Source organism: Oryctolagus cuniculus, chromosome 21, assembly GCF_051225735.1.
Source record: "Oryctolagus cuniculus isolate XC-2025 breed Fujian yellow rabbit chromosome 21, ASM5122573v1, whole genome shotgun sequence".
Classification (NCBI taxonomy): Eukaryota; Metazoa; Chordata; class Mammalia; order Lagomorpha; family Leporidae; genus Oryctolagus; species Oryctolagus cuniculus.
This window is the reverse complement of record NC_142887.1, coordinates 35,176,690-35,199,931: the sequence shown is the minus strand read 5'-3', so window position 1 is coordinate 35,199,931 and position 23,242 is coordinate 35,176,690.

The following is a 23,242-nucleotide window of genomic DNA, read 5'->3' as shown; positions in this document are numbered from 1 at the left end:
GAGAGAGGTCTTCCATCTGCTGGTTCACTCCCCAGTTGGCCACAACAGCTGGAGATGAGCTGATCCAAAGCCAGGAGCCAGGAGCTTCTTCCGGATCTCCCACAAGGGTGGCAGGGACCCAAGCACTTGGGCATCTTCCGCTGCTTTTCCAAGTGCATTAGCAGGAAGCTGGATAGAAAGTGGAGCAGCTGGGACTTGAACTGGTGCCTGTACAGGATGCAGTGCTGCAGGCAGTGGTTTAAGCTGCTGTGCTACATCAGCCCTAATACAAACAGTCTTAAGCAAATTTGACAGAATAGATTCATCAATACGTAAAAAAAAATAATTACGCACCATGATCAAGTGGGATTTCTTCCAGGTATGCAAGATCGATTCATTATTCAAAAATCAGCCAGTGTGGACAGAGTGCTGTGGTATAGCAAGTTATGTCACTATCCGGAACACCTGTGTCCAATCTGGCGTCCCTGGTTCAACTTCCAGCAACTCCACTTCCGTTCCAGCTTCCTGCTATACACGCACTTCAGGCGGCAGGCGGCCCGTGATGGCTCTAGAACTTAGGCCCCTCCTACCGCTGTGGGAGACCCGGATGGAGTTCCTGGTTTCTTCAACAGGGCCCAGCCCTGGGTCTTGTGGCCATTTGGAGAGTGAACCAGCCAATGATGCAAGAAGTCATCTCTTTCTCTCTCTCTCTCTCTGCCTTTTTAATAAATAAATAACTTGGCCGGCGCTGCAACTCATTAGGCTAATTCTCCACCTAGCGGTGCCAGCACCCTGGGTTCTAGTCCCGGTCGGGGCACCGGATTCTGTCCTGGTGCCCCTCTTCCAGTCCAGCTCTCTGCTGTGGCCCAGGAGTGCAGTGGAGGATGGCCCAAGTGCTTGGGCCCTGCACCCCATGGGAGACGAGGAGGAAGCACCTGGCTCCTAGCTTTGGATCGGCGCAGTGCACCGGCCGCAGCGGCCATTTTGGGGGTGAACCAACGGCAAAGGAAGACCTTTCTCTCTGTCTCTCTCTCTCTCAGTGTCTAACTCTGCCTGTCATAAAATAAAATAAATAAATAAATAAATAACTCCTTTTAAATCAATCAGTGTGCAGAGGCCGGCGCTGTGGCACAGCAGGTAAAGTTGTCGCCTGCAGTGCCAGTTCGAGACCCGGCCACTCCATTTCTGATCCAGCTGTCTGCTATGGCCTGGAAAAGCAGTGGAAGGTGGCCCAAGTCCTTGGGCCCCTGCACCCACATGGGAGACCCGGAAGAAGCTCCTGGCTCCTGGCTTCAGATCGGCGCAGCTCCAGCTATAGCGGCCTTCTGGGGAGTGAACCAGTGGATGGAAGACCTCTCTCTCTGCCTCTGCTTCTCTGTGTGTGGCTCTGAGTTTCGAATAAATAAATAGATCTAAAAAAAAAAAAAAAAAAAAGGAAAAATCAATCAGTGTAAAACAGCATGAGCTAAAGAAGAAAAATCACATGACCCTATCAAATGAGCCCAGAGAAGCATTTGTCAAAATTCAACACACAGTATTCACTATAAAAGCGCTCAGAAGATCCACAAAAACCTTGCAACTAGCATGAGCATTAACAATGAAAGAATAAATTTCCTCCAAAGGGATTCTGTTTTCATGACTCTCATTCAGTGCAGTGCTGGGCATTCTGGCCATTGCAAAAGGCAAGAAAAGGAATTAAAAGAGATGGTGGGGGCTGGCGCTGTGGCTCAATAGGCTAATCCTCCGCCTTGCGGTGCCGGCACACCGGGTTCTAGTCCCGGTCAGGGCACCGGATTCTGTCCCGGTTGCCCCTCTTCCAGGCCAGCTCTCTGCTGTGGCCAGGGAGTGCAGTGGAGGATGGCCCAGGTGCTTGGGCCCTGCACCCCATGGGAGACCAGGAGAAGCACCTGGCTCCTGGCTTCAGATCAGCACGGTGCGCCGGCCACAGTGGCCATTGGGGGGTGAACCAACGGGAAAGGAAGACCTTTCTGTCTCTCTCACTGTCCACTCTGCTTGTCCAAAAAAAAAAAAAAAAAAAAAAGAGAGAGAGAGAGAGAGAGATGGTGGGTTAAGCCTCCACCTGCAGTGCTGGGATCCCATTGAGTGTCATCTTGGTGCTCAAAAAGTTTCATATTTTGGAACAGGTCAGATTTCAGATTTTCTGGTGCTCAGCCTGTATTTTAGATTGCGTCTTATTTATTTAATGTATTTATTTTATTCCCCAAGTGGCTGTGATGGCATTAGCAGGAAGCTGGAGGCAGGAACAAGAGCTGGGTTTGATACCCAGGTGTTATGATATGGTATTAGGCTAAACGCTCACTCTTTTTTTTTTTTTTTTTTTTTTTTTTTTTTTTTTTAATTTGAGAGAGCTACAGAGAGGCAGACGCAGAAGCAGAGAGGTCTTCCATCTGCTGGTTCACTCCCCACTCCCCAAATCGCTGCAAGTGCCAGAGCTAAACAGAGCTGAAGCCAGGAGCCAGGAGCTTCTTTTGGGTCTCCCACACGGGTGCAGGGGCCCAGGGACCTGGGCCATCCTCCACTGCTTTCCCAGGCCACAGCAGAGAGCTGGATCGGAAGTGGAACAGCCGGGACTTGAATAGGAGCCCATGTGGGATGTCCCCAGCGGCTTCACCCGCTACGCCGCAGCACCAGCCCCTAGTCTATGTTTTTGTTTACTTCCTGGCATGTCAACAAGTAAAATCTTCCTTTCTTTCCTGCTATTTTCTATTTTGCTATCTCTTTCTCTTGATAATATTTCTAGAAACTTCAGTTCATATTTCCAGCAAATCAAGTTTGACTTTCTTGTAATGCCTCTGTTTTAAATTTCCTTAAGACTTATTTTTAATTTTTTAAAGATTTATTTAGTTTTTTTAATTAAAGATTTATTTGTTTATTTGAAAGAGTTACACAGAGAGAGAAGGAGAGGCAGAGGGAGAGAGAGAGAGAGAGAGGTCTTCAATCTGTTGGTTCACTCCCCAATTGGCCCCAATGGCCGGAGCTGTGCCGAAACCAGGAGCCAGGAGCCAGGAGCCAGGAGCCTCTCCAGGTCTCCCACATGGGTGCAGGGGCTCAAGGACTTGGGCCATCTTCCACTGTCTTCCCAGGCCATAGCAGAGAGCTGGGCGGAAGTGGAGCAGCTGACACTTGAACCAGCGCCCATATGGGATGCCAGCACCGCAGGCGGCGGCTTTACCCACTACATCACAGCGCCGGCCCCAATTTATTCCGTTATTTGAAAGGCAGAGTACAGAGAGGCAGAAGCAGAAAGGGAGAGAATAGTCTTCCACCCACTGGTTCACTCCCCAGATGGCCACAATGGCCAGAGCTGAGCCAATCTGAAGCCAGGAGCCAGGAGCTTCTTCCAGGTCTCCCATGTGAGTGCAGGGCCCCATACACTTGGGCCATCCTCTGCTGCTTTCCCAGGCGCATTAGCAGGGAGCTGGATCAGAAGTGGAGCAGCCGGGACTCAAACTGAAGCCCTTATGTGATGCCAGTGCTGCAGGCTGGGGCTTTAACCTGCTGTGCTATAGCACCGGCACCAGAAAATAAATCATTTTTAAAACATCTGTGCAGAAAAGGGATTAAAAATAATTTTATTTTTGTGCAAAAAAAATTCATGCATAGTTTATCCATGAACTTTCTAAAGACAGCTCATCTCCTGCCCTCCCCCCATCCCCACCCCTAGCCGGGTCTCCGAATGCCTGGGTTCCATCATCCACTGCCCGCTCACAGTTGCTGCCCAGCACCCTGTGCTGGCTGGGCGGGTTGTGCAGAGGCAGCTGTGAGGCTGGGAGAGGATGCCCGCCCGCTGCCCCTGCTGCTGCCCCGCCTGCTCAGATTGCAGCCACACCCTGCTCACCAGACAGAGCGCCCAGGGGCAGGAAGCCGGGCAAACACAGGGCGGGCACCCACACTGTTCCCAGGAGCCAGGCCTCAGATCCTATCTGGCTCTCCTGCCTTTGTTCAGCCCTTGGCACTTGGCTTTCAGGTCTGGCTCAGGTCAGCTGCGTTTTCCCAAACAAGGAATGAGCACCAGAGCTGGGCACGCAGGGCCAGGCCAGACCGCACCAAGGGCAAAGGCCTTCCTGGGATCTGCTGGGGGTGGGGGGCGGCCCAGCCCAGCTACCCCCCCACCCCGAGGAGAGTGTGTTGGGCATCCCAGCAGGCCCTGGCATGTGCACCTGCCATGCATGGATTTAGCCCTGGCTCAGTCACCTGCTCTCCAGCAGTCCATGCTCAAGTGCTCGGAGCCCGAGCTGGGGGCAAACAGACCCGGATTGAGGTGAAGACTGAGCATAGAGGGAAGAAGGGGAGGACACAGTCATCCCCCTGGGAAAGAAGCTTCTAGGTGGACAAGGGGCTGTCCCTTGCGTGGGCTAAGAGTAGGATCAAAGTGCGAACTGACATCTGAGAAAGGAGAGACCCTGGGGAAGGGAGTGGGATGAGAGCAGAGCTGCAGGGAGCCAGGGCCATGGGGGCTTAGCTTCGGGCACTTGGGAAGAGAAGCCAAGAGCCTGGGGCTTGCCAGGAAGTTCAAGTTTCCAAGAGGCTGCCCTTGGGCAGTGGTCCCAAGGCCACATCCAACTGCAGGGGAAGGAGAAAGGCAGCTTGTGGTGGCCACTGTGTCCCGCGCAAGCTCATGTGTTGGCAATTTAGTTCCCAGTGGGGTGGTGGTTAGGGTGTGGTGGGCCCTTTAAGAGGCGGAGCCCAGTGGGCGTTGACTGTATCCTTGGGAAAGGATCAAGGTTGCCCTCTTGGGACCCTACAAAGTGACAGCGGTGGGGCTGGCATTGTGGTGTAGTGGGTAAAGCCACTGCCTGCAGTGCCAGCGTCCCGTATGGACGCCGTTTCGAGTCCTGGCTGCTCCACTTCTGATCCAACTCCCCTGTCGCTCCCCCTCTTCACGGAGGAACGACACTGGACTCTGCACTGTTCTTTTGTCTGCTCGGCCCTTCCCGGGTTTGCTGCTGGTTCTTCCCGGGTTGGCTGCCGATCCTTCCACCTCCATGGAAGGGCGGGGCCCCCCTGCCACTTTCCCCACTTCCGAGGGGGAGCGCTGGCTCTCTTGGGGGCTGCTCAGATGTCATCCGGATGTTCCCCCTTAGATGTTCCTGGTGCATGTTGTCTCTCTCCTCCTTTATAGTCCTCTTCCACCAATCCCAACTCTGCTACCCACACGCCGAGCACGCTGCTCTCCTCCAATCAGGAGCAGCTCCTGCAGTTTATTGGCCGAACTGGAGGCAGCTGTGTAGAAGCTGTTTCCTGCTCTGCCAGCGCCATATTGTGGGAGAGCAGATGCATAGAATAAGTCTTAATTCCAGTAACTTAGTCTAGTCCGAGTTGCTCCCCACACTCCCCCTCCAAAAAAAAAGTGACCGTGAGCCTGACCCCTAGGGGTTTTGCAGGACGGGGTGCAACCCCACCGCGAGCCACACAAATATTCTTTCTTCCATTTATTTATTTGAAAGGCAGAATACAGAGCGGTCTTCTATCTGTTGGTTCACTCCCCAAATGACCAGAACAGCCAGGGCTGGGTCAGGCTGAAACCAGGAGCCAGGAGCTTCATCCGGGTCTCCCTGTTCCCCAAGTCCCACTCATTACACCACAGAGGAAACAACACTGGCAAGCTCACAGCAACATGGGAAAAGACGACCAGCATCCAGTGTAGACCAGACTGTTCCAGAGTGTCTGCAGGGGGCGGGGTGGGGGTGGGAGAGCAGATGGCACCAGGGCCCAGCTGGAGTCTTGGGTCTGAAGGGGCCCCCCGGGGCGGGGGTGTACAGGACGGAGGGCTGCAGCTGCCAGTGTCAGCCCTGCTGCCGCTTTGTGAACCAAGCGCAGGAGCTCCCGGAGGGCAGACGGCACGGCACGCAGGCATGAATGCAGGGAGGAAGCAGACGACTCCCTCCCTCGTGCAGCTGGGGGCAAGAAAGGCAGGGCCCAGCAGGAAACAATGGAGGCCGAGTCTCGTCCGATTTTCTGTCGCTAATAGCATGACACCACAGACTCAGCACATTGCAAAGAAAGGAAATTTATTGTGGCTCTGGGTTCTGGAGGTCCAAGGTCACAGCCTACATGTGGGGGTGGCCGCCTGCTCCTCCTTCTCCCCCCCACCGTGCTCGCTCTTCCTCCTGCTGCTCCTCCTCTTCCTCCTCCTTTTTCTCCTTCTTTTTAAAAAGCAGCTTATTTATAGAGACAAGGAGGGAGGGAGGCCCACACATTCGTACGGGGTGCAGGGTCGGGGGTGGGAGAGAGAGATCGCATCCACTGGTTCGCTTCTCAAACGCCTGCTGTATGTAACGCCTGCCAGGCTGGGAGCCAGGAACTCAGTCCGGGTCTCCTATGTGGGTGGCAGAGACCCAACTACTTGAGACCTCATGGCTGCCTCCCAGGGTCTGCATCAGCAGCAAACCAGACTCAGAGGCCAGGCCAGGGGCTGGCAGTGTGGCATAGCGGGTTAAGCCACCGTCTGCGATGCTGGCATCCCATATGGGTGCCAGTTAGAGATCTGGCTGGCTGCTTTCCTTCCTTTATTTTTTTAATTTTTATTTTTTAAATTTTTTTGACAGGCAGAGTCAGACAGTGAGAGAGAGAGAGACAGAGAGAAAGGTCCTCCTTCCGCTGTTTCACCACCCAAATGGCCGTTACAGCTGGTGCACCGCGCTGATCTGAAGCCAGGAGCCAGGTGCTTCTCCTGGTCTCCCATGGGGTGCAGGGCCCAAGCACTTGGGCCATCCTCCACTGCCCTCCCGGGCCACAGCAGAGAGCTGGCCTGGAAGAGGGGCAACCGGGACAGAATCCGGTGCCCCGACCAGGACTAGAACCTGATGTGCCGGTGCCACAGGCGGAGGATTAGCCTAGTGAGCCGCGGTGCTGGCCTGCTTTCCTTCCTATCTGTTAATGCTCCTGGGGAAGCAGCAATAGATGGGGCTGGGCCAGGCCAAAGCCAGGAGCCAGCAGCTTCCTCCAGGTCTCCCACTTGGTTGCAGGGCATTTGCAGGAAGCTTGATTGGAAGTGGAGTAGCCAGCCAGGACTCGAATGGTGCCCATATGGGATGCCTGCACTACAGGTGAAGGCCTAACCTTCTAAGCCACAACGCCGACCCCTGGAGTCAGATATTGAACCCAGATACTTTGATTTAGGACATGGGCATCCTTTTTAAAAAAGATTTATTTATTTGAAAGGCAGAGTTACAGAGAGGCAGAGCAGAGAGAGGTCTTCACTCCTCAAATGGCTGCGATGGTCGGAGCTCAGCCTATCCAAACCCAGGAGCCAGGAGCTTCTTCCAGGTCTCCCACAGGGGTGTGGGGGCCTAAGCACTTGGGCCATTTTCTACTGCTTTCCCGGGCCAGAGCAGAGAGCTGTATTGGAAGTGGAGTACCCTGGACTCGAACTGGTACCCATATGGGATGCCAGCATGGCAGGTGGTGGGCCTTACCTGCTGTGCCACAGTGCTGGCCCCGGGACATGGTCATCTTAATGCTGTCTTGACTGCTAGCTAAATGCCTGTCCTCCCTCCCATAGAAAAATGTTTTTTTTTTATTTTTTTTAAGGAAAGTAGGGTTAAAATACTTGTTTCAATTATTTTTTAAAGATTTATTTATCTGTTTGAAAGTAGGACTCACAGAGAGGGAGAGACAGAGAGAGAAGTGGGGAGAGAGAGAGAGAAAGAGAGATCTTCCATCCTCTGGCTCACTCCTCAAATGGCTGCAACAGAACAGGTGGGGCTGGGCCAGGCAGAAGCCAGGAGCCAGGAGCTTCTTCTGGGTCTCCCACATGGGTTCAGGCACCCAAGGACTTGGGCCATCTTGTACTGCTTTTCCAGGCCATAGCAGAGAGCTGGATCAGAAGTAGAACAGCCGGGACTCGAACTGGTGCCTAAATGGGATGCCGGCACTGAAGATGGAGGCTTAACCCCCTGTGCTACAGCGCTGGCCTTGGGGTTGTCATTCTAAAGAGGTCTGGGGCAGGTCCAGGTGCACCAAGTGGCCACTGAGTGGTTTGTAGGATTGCCCTTAGCCGCTGATGTGCCAGTCCTAACGTCACCATACCCCATTGCACTTACAACAACAGATGCAGCTACTGGGCATTTGTGCATTTCCCTAGTGCCAGGGACAGGCTCAGAAGGGGTGTGTGATCCTCATCAGGCCAATGATATGCCGGTGGAGAATGCCTGGGGCTCCTGGGACCAGGTCCTCCCTCTCAAGACAGCTGTGAGAAAGACAGGAACTGCCCTCCGCGTTGCTGGTGCTTGGCAGCCATCCTTCATCTACCACGAGAACCAAATGACGGATCAGGGTCCAGCTGTGGAAGGGTCATGGAAATGGCTCAGGTTCCTAGAACCCCTGGGCTGAGCTGGGGCGGAATCTGGCCTTCCGCTGAATTCCCACTGACACAAGCCAGCCAGCTGCTGCATTGACAGAAAGTCCTTGTTGGGACCGGCGCTGTGGTGTAGCAGGCGAAGCTGCCATCTGCAGAGCCAGCATCCCATGTGGATGCTGGTTTGAGTCCCAGCTGCTCCACTTCTGATCCAGCTCCCTGCTGTGGGGAGCAACTCGGACTATACTGTTACTGGAATTAAGACTTATTCTAGGCCGGCGCCGCGGCTCACTAGGCTAATCCTCCGCCTAGCGGCGCCGGCACACCGGGTTCTAGTCCCGGTCGGGGCGCCGGATTCTGTCCCGGTTGCCCCTCTTCCGGGCCAGCCCTCTGCTGTGGCCAGGGAGTGCAGTGGAGGATGGCCCAGGTGCTTGGGCCCTGCACCCCATGGGAGACCAGGAAAAGCACCTGGCTCCTGGCTCCTGCCATTGGATCAGCGCGGTGCGCCGGCCGCAGCGCGCCGGCCGCGGCGGCCATTGGAGGGTGAACCAACGGCAAAAGGAAGACCTTTCTCTCTGTCTCTCTCTCTCACTGTCCACTCTGCCTGTCAAAAAAAAATAAAAAAAATAAATAAAAATAAAAAAAAAAGACTTATTCTATGCATCTGCTCTCCCACAATATGGCGCTGGGAGAGAAGAAAACAGCTTCTACACAGCTGCCTCCAGTTCAGCCAATAAACTGTAGGACTTGCTCCTGATTGGAGGAGAGCAGCGTACTCGGCGTGTGGGCAGCCGAGTTGGGATTGGCAGAGGAGGATTATAAAGGAGGAGAGAGACGGCATGCACTAGGAACATCTAAGGGGAACATCTAAGGGAACACCTGTGCAGCCCCCCAGAGAGCCGGCCGGCGGTGTGCCGCTCCCCTGCGGAAGTGGGGAATGTGGCAGGGGGAACCGCCCTTCCACGGAGGTGGAAGGGACAGTAGCCAACCCGGGAAGAACCAGCAGCAAACCCGGGGAGGGCCGAGCAGACAAAAGAACAGCGCAGGGTCCTGTGTCGTTCCTCCACGAAGAGGGGGAGCGACACCTGCTAATGCACCTAGGAAAGCAGTGGAAGATGGTCCAAGTCCTTTGGCCCTTGCACCTGTGTGGGAGACCTGGAAGAAGCTCCTGGCCCCTGCTTCAGATTGGCACAGCTCTAGTCATTGCAGCCAATTGGGGAGTGAACCAACGGGTGAAAGACCTTTCTCTCTCTGTCTCTGCTTCTCCCTCTCTGTAAACTCTGCCTTTCAAATAAATAAATAAATCTTTTTAAAAATGCTGTGTAGGGGCTGGCGCTGTGGCATAACGAGTAAAGCCACTGCTTGCAGTGCTGGCATCCCATATGGGTGCCAGTTTGAGACCCAGCTGCTCCCCTTCTGATCCAGCTCTCTGCTATGGCCTGGGAAAGCAGAAGAAGATGGCCCAAGTCCTTGGGCTCCTACACTCATGTGGAAAAGCCGGAAGAAGCTCCTGGATCCTGGCTTCAGGTCAGCGCAGCTCCAGCCATTGCGGCCATCTGGGGAGTGAACCAGCAGATGGGAGACCCTTCTCTCTCTGTCTCTCTCCTTTTCTCTTTGTGTAACTCTGACTTTCAAATAAAAGGCAAATTTAAGGGAAAGGGTTTATTGGGGAACACCCAACAGACCAGAGTGAAGGGGTGGCGAAGGAAAAAGAGAGAAAGAGAGTATAAGAGAGAAACAGAGAGGAGATCAAATAAATAAATCTTTAAAAGGAGAGAGAGAGTGTGTCGGAGTTACACAGAGAGAGGAGAGGCAGAGAGAGAGAGAGAGAGAGAGGCCTTCCATTCAGTGGTTCACTCCCAAATTGGCTGCAATGGCCAGAGCTGCGCTGATCTGAAGCCAGGATCCAGGAGCTTCTCCTGGTCTCCCATGCGGGTGCAGGGGCCCAAGGACTTGGGCCATCTTCTATTGCTCTTCCAAGCCATAGCAGAGAGCTGTATTGGAAGTGAACGGGTGCCTATATGGGATGCTGGCGCTTCAGGCCAGGGCATTAGCCCACTGTGCCACAGCACTGGCCCCCTGACTTTCAAATAAACAAATAAATAAATATTTTTTAAATAAAAAGATGCTATGTAATTCACATAACACAAAACCCCCTATATTATACATGTCAGCAGTGTTTAGAATACCCAGCACCAGCACCCATCACAAAAATCTAATTCCAGAACATTCCATCTTCCCAAAATAAACCCTAAGCCTGTCAGCACATATGCTCCATTCCTCCCTTCTCCCACAGCCTGGTGGCCACCGACTGACTGTCTGTCTCTGGATTTGCCTGCTGCGGACGCTTTGCTTTGTGGGATCACACAACCTGTGGTCTTTCAGGTCTGGCTGCTTCTTCTTTTTTAAAAAATGATTTATTCATGTATTTGAAAAGCAGAGTCATGGGGTGGAGGGGAGAGAGGGAAGGAGGGAGGGAGAGAGGGAGAGAGGGAGAGGGGGAGAGGGGGAGAGGGGGAGAGGGGGAGAGGGGGAGAGGGGGAGAAGGGGAGGGGGAGAGGGGGAGAAGGGGAGGGGGAGAGGGGGAGAGGGAGAGGGGGAGAGGGGGAGAGAGGGAGGGAGAGAGGAGGAGAGGGGGAAGGGGAGAGGGGGAGAGGGGGAGAGGGGGAGAGAGGGAGGGAGAGAGGAGGAGAGAGGGAGGGGGAGAGGGGGAGAGGGGGGGAAGGGGAGAGGGGGAGAGGGGGAGAGAGGGAGGGAGGGAGAGAGGGAGGGAGGGAGGGAGGTCTTCCATCCGCTGTTCACTCCCCAAATGGCTGCAACAGCTGGTGCTGGGCTGACACGAAGCCAGGAGCCAGGAGCTCCATCGGGGTCCCCATGCAGGTGCAGGGCCCCAAGCACTTGAGCCATCTTTCACTGCTTTCCCAGAAGCATCAGCAGGGAGCTGGATTGGAAGAGGAGCCGCTGGGGCATGAAGCAGCACCCCCGTGGGATGCCAGCACCGCAGGTGGCAGCCTAACCTGCTCCACCAGTTGGAAGGTTGGGAGGGAGGGTGGTGATTCCAATGCATTGATCTCACACTTTTCACAGAACAGAGCCAACAGCAAGTGTGGAAGAACTGGTAGATCACAGCGTGGTCTTCCTGAGGCACAGCTGCTCATTTATAGCCTAGAGAATTCAAGCAGTGGCAGGGCGGGGTGAGGTGGGGCGGGGCCGGGAGGGGCCGGGAGGGGAGGGGCTCTCTGCCAAGGATTCCCTAGCGGTGACTAGGATGCATCCACTAGCCCCTGCAGCCCAGGGGCGCGCACCTGCCTCGTGGGAAATGCACAGCAGGTGCTGGCAATCTGGTATAAGCAGGACCACGAGTGATTGTTAGCTGCCAGCCACAGCTGCATCCTGCAGTCCCCAGGCCCCTGCCCCTCAGAGCTAAAAGGGACCTTCCCAAGGTCACACGCAGGCACCCACTCCTTCCCAGTACCCGGAGTCTTTGGGGCTTGAAAAAACAAAAACAAATTTTGCTTGGAAGCCGGCCTGGGCAGCTTAGAGGGGAGGGGCGAGGTGGGGGAGGGGAGGCCGGGGCGGGGGGAGGGGGAAGGTAGAAGTTGGCTTAACTTAACGCTGTGGATTCCCCAGCCAGCTGTTTCAGAGGTCTGGGCAGGAGGGGCGACCCGGCAGGGTGTGCTAGGGAGCCAGGGCTTTAGGAGGTACACGTGGGGATGCTGCTTCCAGGGGCCGGGATGGAACAGACAACCTCCCTGCCCAAGCCCACCCTGTGCTGGCTCCGGGAAGGCTCTCAAAACAGACACAGCCACAGAGCTCCTCTTCTCCATGGTGCACAGCGTCTCTGCCACTCTGATGAGCTGGGCCATCGATGAAGATGGGAAGTCATTTGGGGGGGGGGGGGTGTTGTGGGGAGGCTCACCAAGCTCCAAAAGCGCAACTCCAGCTCTTGAGCTGGGCAAGCTTCAGGCTATCAAACTTTAAATAGCAGGCAGAGAGAGATGGGGCATTTAGGACAAGTGGTTAAGACGCTTCTGGCCCTGGGGCGGGCACTGTGGCATAATAGGTTAAGCTTCCATCTGCAGCACCAGCATCCCATATGGGCGCAGGTTCGAGTCCTAGCTGCTCCACTTCTGATCCAGCTCCCTGCTAATGTGCCTGGGAAAGCAGCAGAAGATGGCTCAAGCACTTAGGCCCCTGCACACACATGGGAAAAGCTCCTGGCTCCTGGTTTCAGCCTGACCCAGCCCTAGCTGTGGTGGCCATTTCAGGAGTGAATTGGTGAATGGAAGATCTCTCTCTCTCTCTCTCCCCTTCTCTGTAACTTTTTCAAATAAATAAATCTTAAACAACAACAACAACAAAAAAGGCCAGAAAAGCCGCGGCTCACTAGGCTAATCCTCCGCCTTGCGGCGCCGGCACACCGGGTTCTAGTCCTGGTTGGGGCGCCGGATTCTGTCCCGGTTGCCCCTCTTCCAGGCCAGCTCTCTGCTGTGGCCAGGGAGTGCAGTGGAGGATGGCCCAAGTGCTTGGGCCCTGCACCCGCATGGGAGACCGGGAGAAGCACCTGGCTCCTGCCATCGGATCAGCGCGGTGTGCCGGCTGCAGCAGCCATTGGGGGGTGAACCAACGGCAAAGGAAGATCTTTCTCTCTGTCTCTCTCTCTCACTGTCCACTCTGCCTGTCAAAAAAAAAAAAAAAAAAAAGACATCCTGCCCCACATGCAATGGATATTACCAAAAAATCATGCATGGGTTTCAAAACTGGTTTTTGCACCAACATCAATATATCTTTTAATTTTTTTCCATAATCTTTCCAAAGGGTCCTGGTATTAGAAGGGAAATTTTATTATTTTTTTAAAGCAGATTGGTCATTTCAAAGTTAGTTTTTATTTTTTTTTTAAAGATTTATTTATCTATTTGCAAGTCAGAGTTACACAGAGAGAGGAGAGGCAGAGAGAGAGAGAGAGGTCTTCCATTGCTGGTTCACTCCCCAGTTGACCACAATGGCCGGAGCTGTGCCAATCTGAAGCCAGGAGCTAGGAGCTTCCTCCAGGTCTCCCATGCAGGTGCAGGGGCCCAAGGACTTGGGCCTTCCTCCACTGCTTTCTAGAAGGGAAATTTTAAAGGCAGCATGAGGACAATGGCCTAAGTTATTCTGAACCCCCTCCCTGGGGCCACGGTGATCGGGGATCAAGGATCAGGGGACAAGGGTACCATCCGTCCAAGGCTGGGCAGGCTACTGTGGGCGGGCACTCTTGTATTCCGTGTGTAAGACCATGGAGGCCTTTGGCAAGGGTGCAGTTCCAGCGCAGCCTCTTGTGATGGTTTTCGTGATCAGGTACCCGTGCATGACAGTCCCCCCGTGACAGCCTCCCGGCTTCAGCTCTTCACTCTGTTAGACACAGAGTGTGGTGGTGGGTTCCTGCTTTGCTCTGGCAGGCAGGACCGTGGGGTATTGTGATCTGTCCCCATGCTGGTGCGTCTTGCTCTTGCTAAGCTGGCCTCCCAAAATGAGCTCTTGGAGCTCCCCTAGGAAACCCTGGATCTGACCTCTCACCCTGCCACCCCTGCCAGGATCCAGTCCACAAGGTGAACACTCTGCTTGCTTGCGCTCTTTCTTTTTCTTTCTCTCTCTTCTCTTTCTTTTTTTCTTAAGAGATTAGGGGCCAGCACTGTGCCTTGGGCCCTTGCACCTGTATGGGAGACATGGAAGAATCTCCTGGCTCCTGGCTTCAGATCAGCTCAGCTCCAGCCATTGCAGCTATTTGGGGAGTGAACCAACAGATGGAAGACCTCTCTGTCCCTGTCTGACTGTCAAATAAACAAACAAATCTTGAGGGGCTGGCTCCATGGAGCAGCAGGTTAAAGCTGTGGCCTGCAGCGCTGGCATCTTATATGGGCTTCAGTTCAAGCCCTGGCTGCTTCACTTCCGATCCAGCTCTCTGCTATGGCCTGGGAAAGCAGTAGACGATGGTCCAGGTGCTTGGGTCCCTGCACTCTCGTGGGAGACCTGGAAGAAGTGCCTGGCTCCTGGCTTCGGATTGGCTCAGCTCTGGCCATGTGGCCATTTGGGGAATGAACAGCAGATGGAAGACCTCTCTCTCTTTTTCAAATAAATAAGATAAATTAAAAAAAATTTTTTTTGATAGGCAGAGTGGACAGTGAGAGAGAGAGACAGAGAGAAAGGTCTTCCTTTGCCATTGGTTCACCCTCCAATGGCCACCACGGCCAGCACACTGCGCTGATCTGAAGCCAGGAGCCAGGTGCTTCTCCTGGTCTCCCATGGGGTGCAGGGCCCAAGCACTTGGGCCATCTTCCACCGCGTTCCCTGGCCACAACAGGGAGCTGGCCTGGAAGAGGGGCAACCAGGACAGAATCCGGCGCCCCAACCAGGACTAGAACCTGATGTGCCAGCGCCACAGGTGGAGGATTAGCCTATTGAGCCGTGGCGCCAGCAAATAAAATAAATTTTTAAAAAAATCTTTAAAAAAAAAAAGCTACCAGCTGGTGATTGATGATAGTAGCAACAAGTGTGCTCACTTGGCACCTGCCAAGTGCCAGGCACCTCAGCTCTCACCTTGGAAACTCAACTATCAGCCGGGGCTCCTGGCCACTTGCTATCTGCCCCCATGTTAGTCTACCAGAGTGTAACTGGTTCTGTCTGTAGCCACAGGGTCCAGCAAAGCATCAGACACCTAATCCCAGGGTTTACTGAATGAGAGAACAAAGGGGTGGCATTTCATACAATGGGTTAAGACACTGCTTGAGGCACCAGCTCTGTGGCACGGTAGGCTAAGCTCTGCCTACAGAGCTACATCCCATATGGGCGCAGGTTCGAATGCTGGCTACTCCTCTTCTGATCCAGCTCTCTGCTGTAGCCTGGGAGAGCAGCAGAAGATGGCCCAAGTCCTTGGGACCCTGCACCCGCATGGGAGACCCAGAACAAGCTCTACTTCCCTGCCTCAGTTCGGCCCTGCCCCAGTTAATGCAGGTATTTGGGGAGTGAACCAGAGGATGGAAGACCTTTCTCTCTCTCTCTCTCTCTCTCTTCCTTTCAAATAGATAAATAAAGCTCTTAAAAAAAATAGTAATATGGCCGGCGCTGCGGCTCACTAGGCTAATCCTCCGCCTTGCGGCGCCGGCACACCCAGTTCTAGTCCCGGTCGGGGTGCCGGATTCTGTCCCGGTTGCCCCTCTTCCAGGCCAGCTCTCTGCTATGGCCAGGGAGTGCAGTGGAGGATGGCCCAGGTGCTTGGGCCCTGCACCCCATGGGAGACCAGGAGAAGTACGTGGCTCCTGCCATCGGATCAGTGCGGTGCGCCGGCCGCAGCGCGCTGGCCGCGGTGGCCATTGGAGGGTGAACCAACGGCAAAGGAAGACCTTTCTCTCTGTCTCTCTCTCTCACTGTCCACTCTGCCTGTCAAAAAGAAAAAAAAAAGAAAGGTAGAGCTACAGAGAGGTAGAGGCAGAGAGACAAAGTCTTCCATCTGTTGGTTCACCCCCCAAATGGCAGCAACAGCCAGAGGTGAGCCCATATCCAAAGTCAGGAACCAGGAGCTTCTTCTGGGTCTCTCACGTGGGTTCAGGGGCTCATGCACTTGGGCCATCCTCTGCTGCTTTCCCAGGCACATTGGCAGGGAGCTGGATTGGAGGTGGAGCAGCCGGTACTTGAACCGGCATCCATATGGGATGCCAGCACTGCAGACAGCAGACTTACTGGCTATACCACAGTGTCAGCCCCCATACCATGGTATTTCATAGAGTCTGTGGGAAAATGGAACTAAAAGTTGAGGAGCTGGCACTATGGCACAGCAGGTTAAGCTGCCGCCTGCAGCACCGGCATCCCATATGTGTGCCAGTCCACATCCCAGGTGGTGTCATCCAGTTCCTGGCTCACGTACCCAGGAAAGCAGTGGAAGATGTCCCCTGTGCTTGGGCACCTGCCATTCATGTGGGAGACCTAGATGGAGTTCCAGGCTCCTGGCTTTTGTCTGGCCCAGCCCTGGCTATTGGGGCCATTTGGGGCGTGAACCAGCAAATGGAAGATCTCTGTCTCTTTCTTTCTGTAACTCTTTCAAATACATTTTTAAAAATTACAAGATAAGTGGAGATGTGCATGTAGCACAGTGGTGAATACCTTGCTTGGGATGTCACATCTCCGACTGGGAGAGCCGTGGGTGCAGTCCTGGGTTTGCTTCTGCTTCCACTTCCTGCAAACGCCCCTGGGAAGCAAGCTCACGTACTTGGGCCTCTGCATCCGCACAGAGACCTGGACTGAGTTCTGGGCTCCTGGCTCCAGCCTGGCCCAGCTCTGTTGCAGGCATGGGTGGAAGATCTCTATATTGCTGCCTTTCAAATAAATTTTTTTAAAAATTAACTTTACATTTATTTGGGGGCAAAAGTGTTGAGATTCATGCACAATTTTTTCCTAATACACACTTTTCCATGAAGTTCTTGAAGACCCCGTTGTTATGTATTTGCTCCCAAATCAACTTCTCATTACGTTTCCCACAAACTTTCTGAACCCTGCTTCCTTTTTTTTTCTTTAAGATTTATTTATGTATTTGAAGGGCAGAGCTGTGCCAATGTGAAACCAGGAGCCAGGAGCTTCCTCCTGGTCTCCCATGTGAGTGCAGGGGCCCAAGCACTTGGGCCATCCTCCACTGCCTTCCCAGGCCATCAGCAGGGAGCTGGATCAGAAGTGGAGCAGCTGAGACTCGAACCTGTGCCCATATGGGATGCCAGCTTTCGTATCGACGAAGGCCCCTGAAGCCTGCTTCTGTTGGGCTCCAAGCGGGAAACCGGGTTCTGGCCCAACCTCTTTAACTGCCAGCCTCACCTGCCAGCAGTGGTTCTGTGTACCCCACCCCCACTCCAATGGCTTCTTGTCCCTGGCCTGGTGGAAGAGGTTCTGGTATCTGACCTCTCGGGCACAGAGGCACGTCTGCCTGAACCCATGGCTGTTTCGAGTTTCCTAGACTCGTGCAAAGCACCCTCCCTAACCCTGCACCCCTAATGCTGCTAAGGGAACCCCCCTTTCTCTCCCCAGGCGGAAGGGGGTGGGGCTGGGCCCGCAGAGCTGGCTCTGGGTGCTGCTTTTGTTGAAGATTCTCTTTCCTATGGGATCCTACCCGCCTCTGGGGCCTCACCTCTATGCCCTGACTCACTCGTTCCATGCTAACAGGAAAAAGCCCATTAAACATCCTGTAACACACAGCTCTCATAAAAAACAGTAATAAAAGCACCAAAACACACGGTGTGTGCCAGAAACCAGGGCGCCCTGGAGCTGGGTCACTCGTAGCCGCTAGGTCCAGCGGAAGAAACTGAGGCAAGAGCTGCGAGCCGGACACCTGCTGCAGGGAGACCCCCCCCCCCCCCGCAGCCTTCCACGGAAGGGCGTGGAACAAAGCCGGCGGTCGGGGTCAAGGGGGCAGGTGCGGCTCGTCAAGGTGGGTTCCCCCCACTGCACGGGGGAGGTGCAGAACAGGGTGCCCCCAGCCCGGGGGCTCAACAGCCGCCGCCCGCCCAGTACGGTCACACAATGACGCGGAGGACCGCCACCCTGGGCCTTTCCTGCCGCCGGCGGTCCTGCCACTTGCTCGCCCAGACCTCGTCCTCCAGCTAGCCCAGCACAACCAGGAACCAAGGCCGAAGTAGCCACCACGCTCCGCCGCCCGGGGTCGTTGAGGCCGGGGAAGGGGCCTGCGCATGCGCACGGCGCAGCGCGGCTACGGGTTCCCGGCTCCCGCGGCGGCGGCGGCGGCGCATGCGTGTGGGCGCAGCGCGCTGCAGGTGAGCCGCTGGGTGCGTCTCCTTAGATACGGGGAGCCGGAAGCGCTCGCTTTCCCCTGCCTGCCCCCAAGACCCCCACGCCGGAGGCAGAAAGGCGAGCGTAGTTACCAGTCTATCAATGTGGGAAGGGGGTGGACTCCTGAGCTAGTGCCGCTGGGCGGGCTCCAGGGCTGTGGTCCTGGTCTGGACCTGGAGCTCTTTACTCCCGGTGTTTATTTATTTATAATTATTTGAAAGAGTTGGAGAGAGAGCTTTCATCCGCTGGATTCACTCCCCAATAACGCCAAGGCCGAAGCCAGAGCCGAGAGCTTCTTCCAGGTCTCCCATGTGGGTGCAGGGGCCCAAGCACTTGGGCCATCTGCTGCTGCTTTCCCAGGCCCATTAGCAGGGAGCTGGATGGGAAGTGGAGCAGCCGGGACTCGAATCAGCGCCTATATGGGATGCCAGTGCTGCATCCTAACTGTGGGTCCCTGGTTCGCATGGTTGAGATGAGGAGGTTGGTAAGGTGCACCACACCCTGCGTGATTACGAGACTGAAGGAAACAGTGGCCATTTGCTTCCTGGGTGCGTTTGCTGGCATTGGGTGCTGCAGCTTGTGGAGGAGCAAAGACCTAGCATTTAGAGAGTGGTGTTGGAAGTGCGGGGGAGGGGGTGGGTGTAGAGTGGAGGGAGGGGCTCTCAGCCCAGGCTTCACCCAGGTGGGGGCCTGGAAGGAGGAGAAGGGAGTGGAGGGCCCCTGGTGGAAAGGGGGGGTCCCTGGAAAGCCTGCACAGGGCCCAGGTTGGGTGGGCTTGGAATGGCTTCTAGAGCAGTGTGGGGCAAGCGGTGGGCTTGGAGGAGGAGGAGGAGGTGGGTGGGGAAAACCCCCCTTCCCCTGAGGAGGAGGGGAGGGGTCTTGGGGGGGGAGCAGAGGATCTAGATCAGGAACTTAAATGATACATTTGTTTCAGTTCAGTCCACTCTGGCAGGAACCAGACCGGAATTGTAATCGTACCAAGAGGATGTTGGAGGAAGGAAGTGAATTTCATAGTCTTGAGAATAATGAGGCGGGTAGCCTGGTTGGGGGGTGTGTGTGGTGGGGTTGGAGAAGCAAGCAGGAGTCCCTCCCTCCCTCCCCCACCCCCTCCTGAGATTTCGGAGCTGGCCCTTGACTGGCTTTCCCTGTTGGAGCAGTCTGGGACGACTCCTGGGTTTGGAGAGCTGGGTGTGCTGAGTCACTAAGACCTCTCCGAGGCCACCAAGGTATGGAGCTGGTGGCAGGCTCACAGGCTGTTGGTAGATGAACCATCACCAGGTGGTTACATTCGTGTCCTTGTCCTGCAAGAGGTTATACCCGTAGGTGTCCCTCCCCTGAACCCGGGAGCAGGCAGGGAGGGCTTCCTGGAGGAATGAGGCTTAGCTTCGGGGGAAATGGGATTTCCCAGGGAGCTGGGGATGTGCTTGGAGAAGAAGCGGATTTTAAAGATTTATTGATTTATTTGAAAGACAGAGTTACAGAGAGAGAGAGAGAGAGAGATGCCAAATAAATCCTCTTGCTTTTGCATCAGCTGGTCTGGACTCTGAGTCTCTGGGGTGTGCCTCTCGACGTGTTAGCATCCTCACTCAGAGGGTCTAACAGGGCAAGTGATGGATGAGGAGGGCGGGTGTGAGTTGGGTCCCACGCATCAGGTAGAGGGGGCCATGCCCTGGGAAATATTTACAGAGCACCTGCCCCCCCCCATTCTGGTGGCCCGGATCAGCTGGGTGGTTGCAGCATCAAATGCGCAGGAAAGAAAGGTGGAGCCGGAAGTAGGGGGCCCAGTGGGAGGTGCGGGCTCGCTGCCCTCTGCATTAGTGCTCCCAGAAGAGGGAGGTGAGCAGTGAGGTGGCTGCAGGGAGAGGAGACTGCATAGTCTCCAGGTGCCCCAGCAGGGAGGGAGCTGAGGACTACCCCACGTCCATTGGAATGGCCATCTTTCAATGGCCTTTTGGCTCTCAGAGTCCCTGTACTGGTGTCCAAACTCCCGGGGATACCCATGAGCCTCCGTTTCTGTAGGTAGACAGAGCTGATAGCTTCAGCCACACAGATCTGAGATCCTAGGGACCCCCGTGGGAGAACTGGGACCCCTCCCATCACCCACTCTGGAGCTCTGTCAGGATCCTGCCTTCTCTTTGGGGAGGACGTGCTCCACGCATGGCAAGTGTTGACACAGTACATCCCTACAGGGAGCCTGTAAGCCAAATAGCAGCTTCCTGTGTCTGATCACCACTCTCCAAACCAGGCACATCATCTTAGAATGGAGGGGACTGGGGCCAGTGCTGTGGCGCAGTGGGTTTAAGCCCTGGCCTGAAGCACCGGCATCCCATATGGGAGCCGGTTCAAATCCCAGCTGCTCCTCTTCCGAACCTACTCTCTGCTATGGCCTGGGAAAGCAGTAGAAGATGGTCCAAGTCCTTGGGCCCCTGCTCCCATATGGGAGACCCGGAAGAAGCTCCTGGCTCCTGGCTTCAGACCAGTGCAGCTCCGGCTGTTGCGGCCATCTGGGTTGCGAACCAGTAGATGGAAGACCTTTCTCTCTCTCTCTCTCTGTAACTCTGTCTTTCAAATAAATAAAATAAATCTTAAAAAAAAAAAAAAAAAGAATGGAGGGGACTGAGGCCCAACTGAGCCAGCCGCTCTGCCAGGGGCTATGTGGTTTCCTAAAGACTTGACTTGTCTAGACTCCCTCCCCCTCCCTCTCCCCTCCCCTTTCCCTCCCCTCCCCTCCCCTCCCCACCCCCTCCCCCTCCCCTTCCCTCTCCCTCTCCCTGCCTCTGAGCTGTGGCTCAGAAGTCTGCCATCACCGCCATAAGCAAGTTAATATATTGGTAACACTGAAATAACAATCATGGTTTCTGCTGAATTGACTTGTACACAATTCTGGAGGGTTTTATCCATAATTTTACACCAAGTGTATACTCTTCAAAGGCTAAGAGTGGCTTTGTGTGCATTTTCTCACATAAGCCTCACAGCATCCCAAGGGTTAGGTGTGATCACCGTTGCTATGGTGAGGGTAAGGCAGGGTGAGGAGGGGCCAAGGTGGGGTCCAGTTGGTGGAGGGTTGGGTAGTGTGGAGGAAGGTTGCAATCAGGAGTGGAGTTGGAGTGAGGTAGGATGTAGTAGGGGAGGGTTGGGGTAAGGTTGGAGCAGGGGGAGGTAGGGTGGAAGAAGGTAGGAGTGAGGTTGAGTAAGGTGGAGTAAGCCTGGGGTGGGGTAAGGTTGGAGCAAGGCCGAGTAGGGATGATGTAACTGATCCAAGGTCATTCAGTGAGAGACAGAATCAGCTTTAGAACCTGGTACATTAAGCCCAGAAACTTAGCTCTTGAACATTATATTTTATTTATTTCTGTACTCTCACCAGCATCCCAAACTGTTAACCTTAAGACCTGGGACTTTATGGGGCCAGCACTGTGGCGTAGCGGGTAAAGCCACTGCCTGCGGTGCCGGCATCCCATATGGGCGCCAGTTTGAGTCCCGGCTGCTCCGATCCGACTCTCTGCTATGGCCTGGGAAGGCAGTGGAAGATGGCCCAAGTCCTTGGGCCCCCACACCGGCGTGGGAAACCCAGAAGCTCCTGGCTCCTGGCTCCTGGCTTCGGATCAGCACAGCTCAGGCTGTTGCAGCCAACTGGGGACTGAACCAATGAATGGAAGATATAGTAAAAGCAATTGAACTGTATACTTTAAATGAACAAATTGTACAGTATGTAAATTGTATTCCAATAAAGCCACATTTCAAAGGGAAAGACTGGAGTTGGGGGTTTGGCATAGCAGTTATGACATCCATGTCTCATATAGGAGTGCCTGTTTTTTTTTTTTTTAAACTTATTTATTTGAAAGAGTTACACACAGAAGGAGAGAGAGAGAGAGAGAGAGAGAGAGAGAGAGGTCTTCCATCCGCAGGTTAGCTCTCCAATTGGCTGCAACAGCCGGAGCTGCGCTGATCCAAAGCCAGGAGCCAGGAGCTTCTTTTGGGTCTCCCATGCGGGTGCAGGGGCCCAAGGACTTGGCCCATCCTCTACTGCTTTCCCAGGCCATAGCAGCGAGCTGGATCAGAAGTGGAACAGCCAGGACTAGAATCGGTGCCCATATTGGATGCTGGTACTGCAGGCTGCAGCTTTGCCTGCTACGCTGGGTCAGCGCCGGCCCTAGGAGTGCCTGTTGTGAGCCCCAGCTGCTCTTGCTTCCAATCCAGCTGTTCCTGATGTGCACCTGTGGAGGCAGCAAGCGATGACTCAGGAACTGGGGCCCTGAGAGACCCGGATGCAGTTCCAGGCTGGACTTAGGCCTGGTCCAGCCCCATCTGTTGTGGGCATGTGGGGAATGAATCAGTGGATTTCAGATGTCTCTCTGCCTTCAAACAAAATGAAAATCTTTTAAATAAATAAATTTTATAAAAGGAAAAGTAGAACAGGCATGGTGGCTCAGTGGGTTAACCCGCTGCTTGGGATACCTGCCTCCCATATCAGAGTGCTGGTTCAAATCCCGGCTACTCTGCTTCCAATCCAGCTGCCTGCTAATGTGATCCTGGGATGCAGTAGGTTATGGCTCAAGTAGTTACGTCTCTGCCTGGGGCCGGAGCTGTGGCTCACTAGGTTAATCCTCCGCCTGCGGCGCCGGCATCCCATATAGGCGCCAGGTTCTAGTCCTGGTTACTCCTCTTCCAGTCCAGCTCTCTGCTGTGGCCTGGGAAGGCAGTGGAGGATGGCCCAAGTCCTTGGGCCCCTGTAGCCGCATGGGAGACCAGGAGAAGCACCTGGCTTCGGATCAGCGCAGCGCCGGCCGTGGCAGCCATTTGGGGAGTGAACCAACGGAAAGAAGACCTTTCTCTCTCTCTCTCTCACTCTGTCAAATTAAAAATAAAAATAAATAAATTTAAGATGGTCTGTAAGAATCGAAAAAAATCTGACAATTTTTCTGAAGTCCACCAAAGCGGGCACTCGATCCCACCCCACCCCTGAAGAACCTTAAAAATCAAACCAAGATGGAGTGACCTAAGCTAATACCATTAAAAACAAGAAGTCACCTTTGCCCCAAATAAAAATTAAAGTTTAAAATTACAGCCCTAAACTTTTCCCCCAAAGCTAAAATTAGGTGCAGCTATACAATAAGGGACCCAATTCTTAGCTAGCTG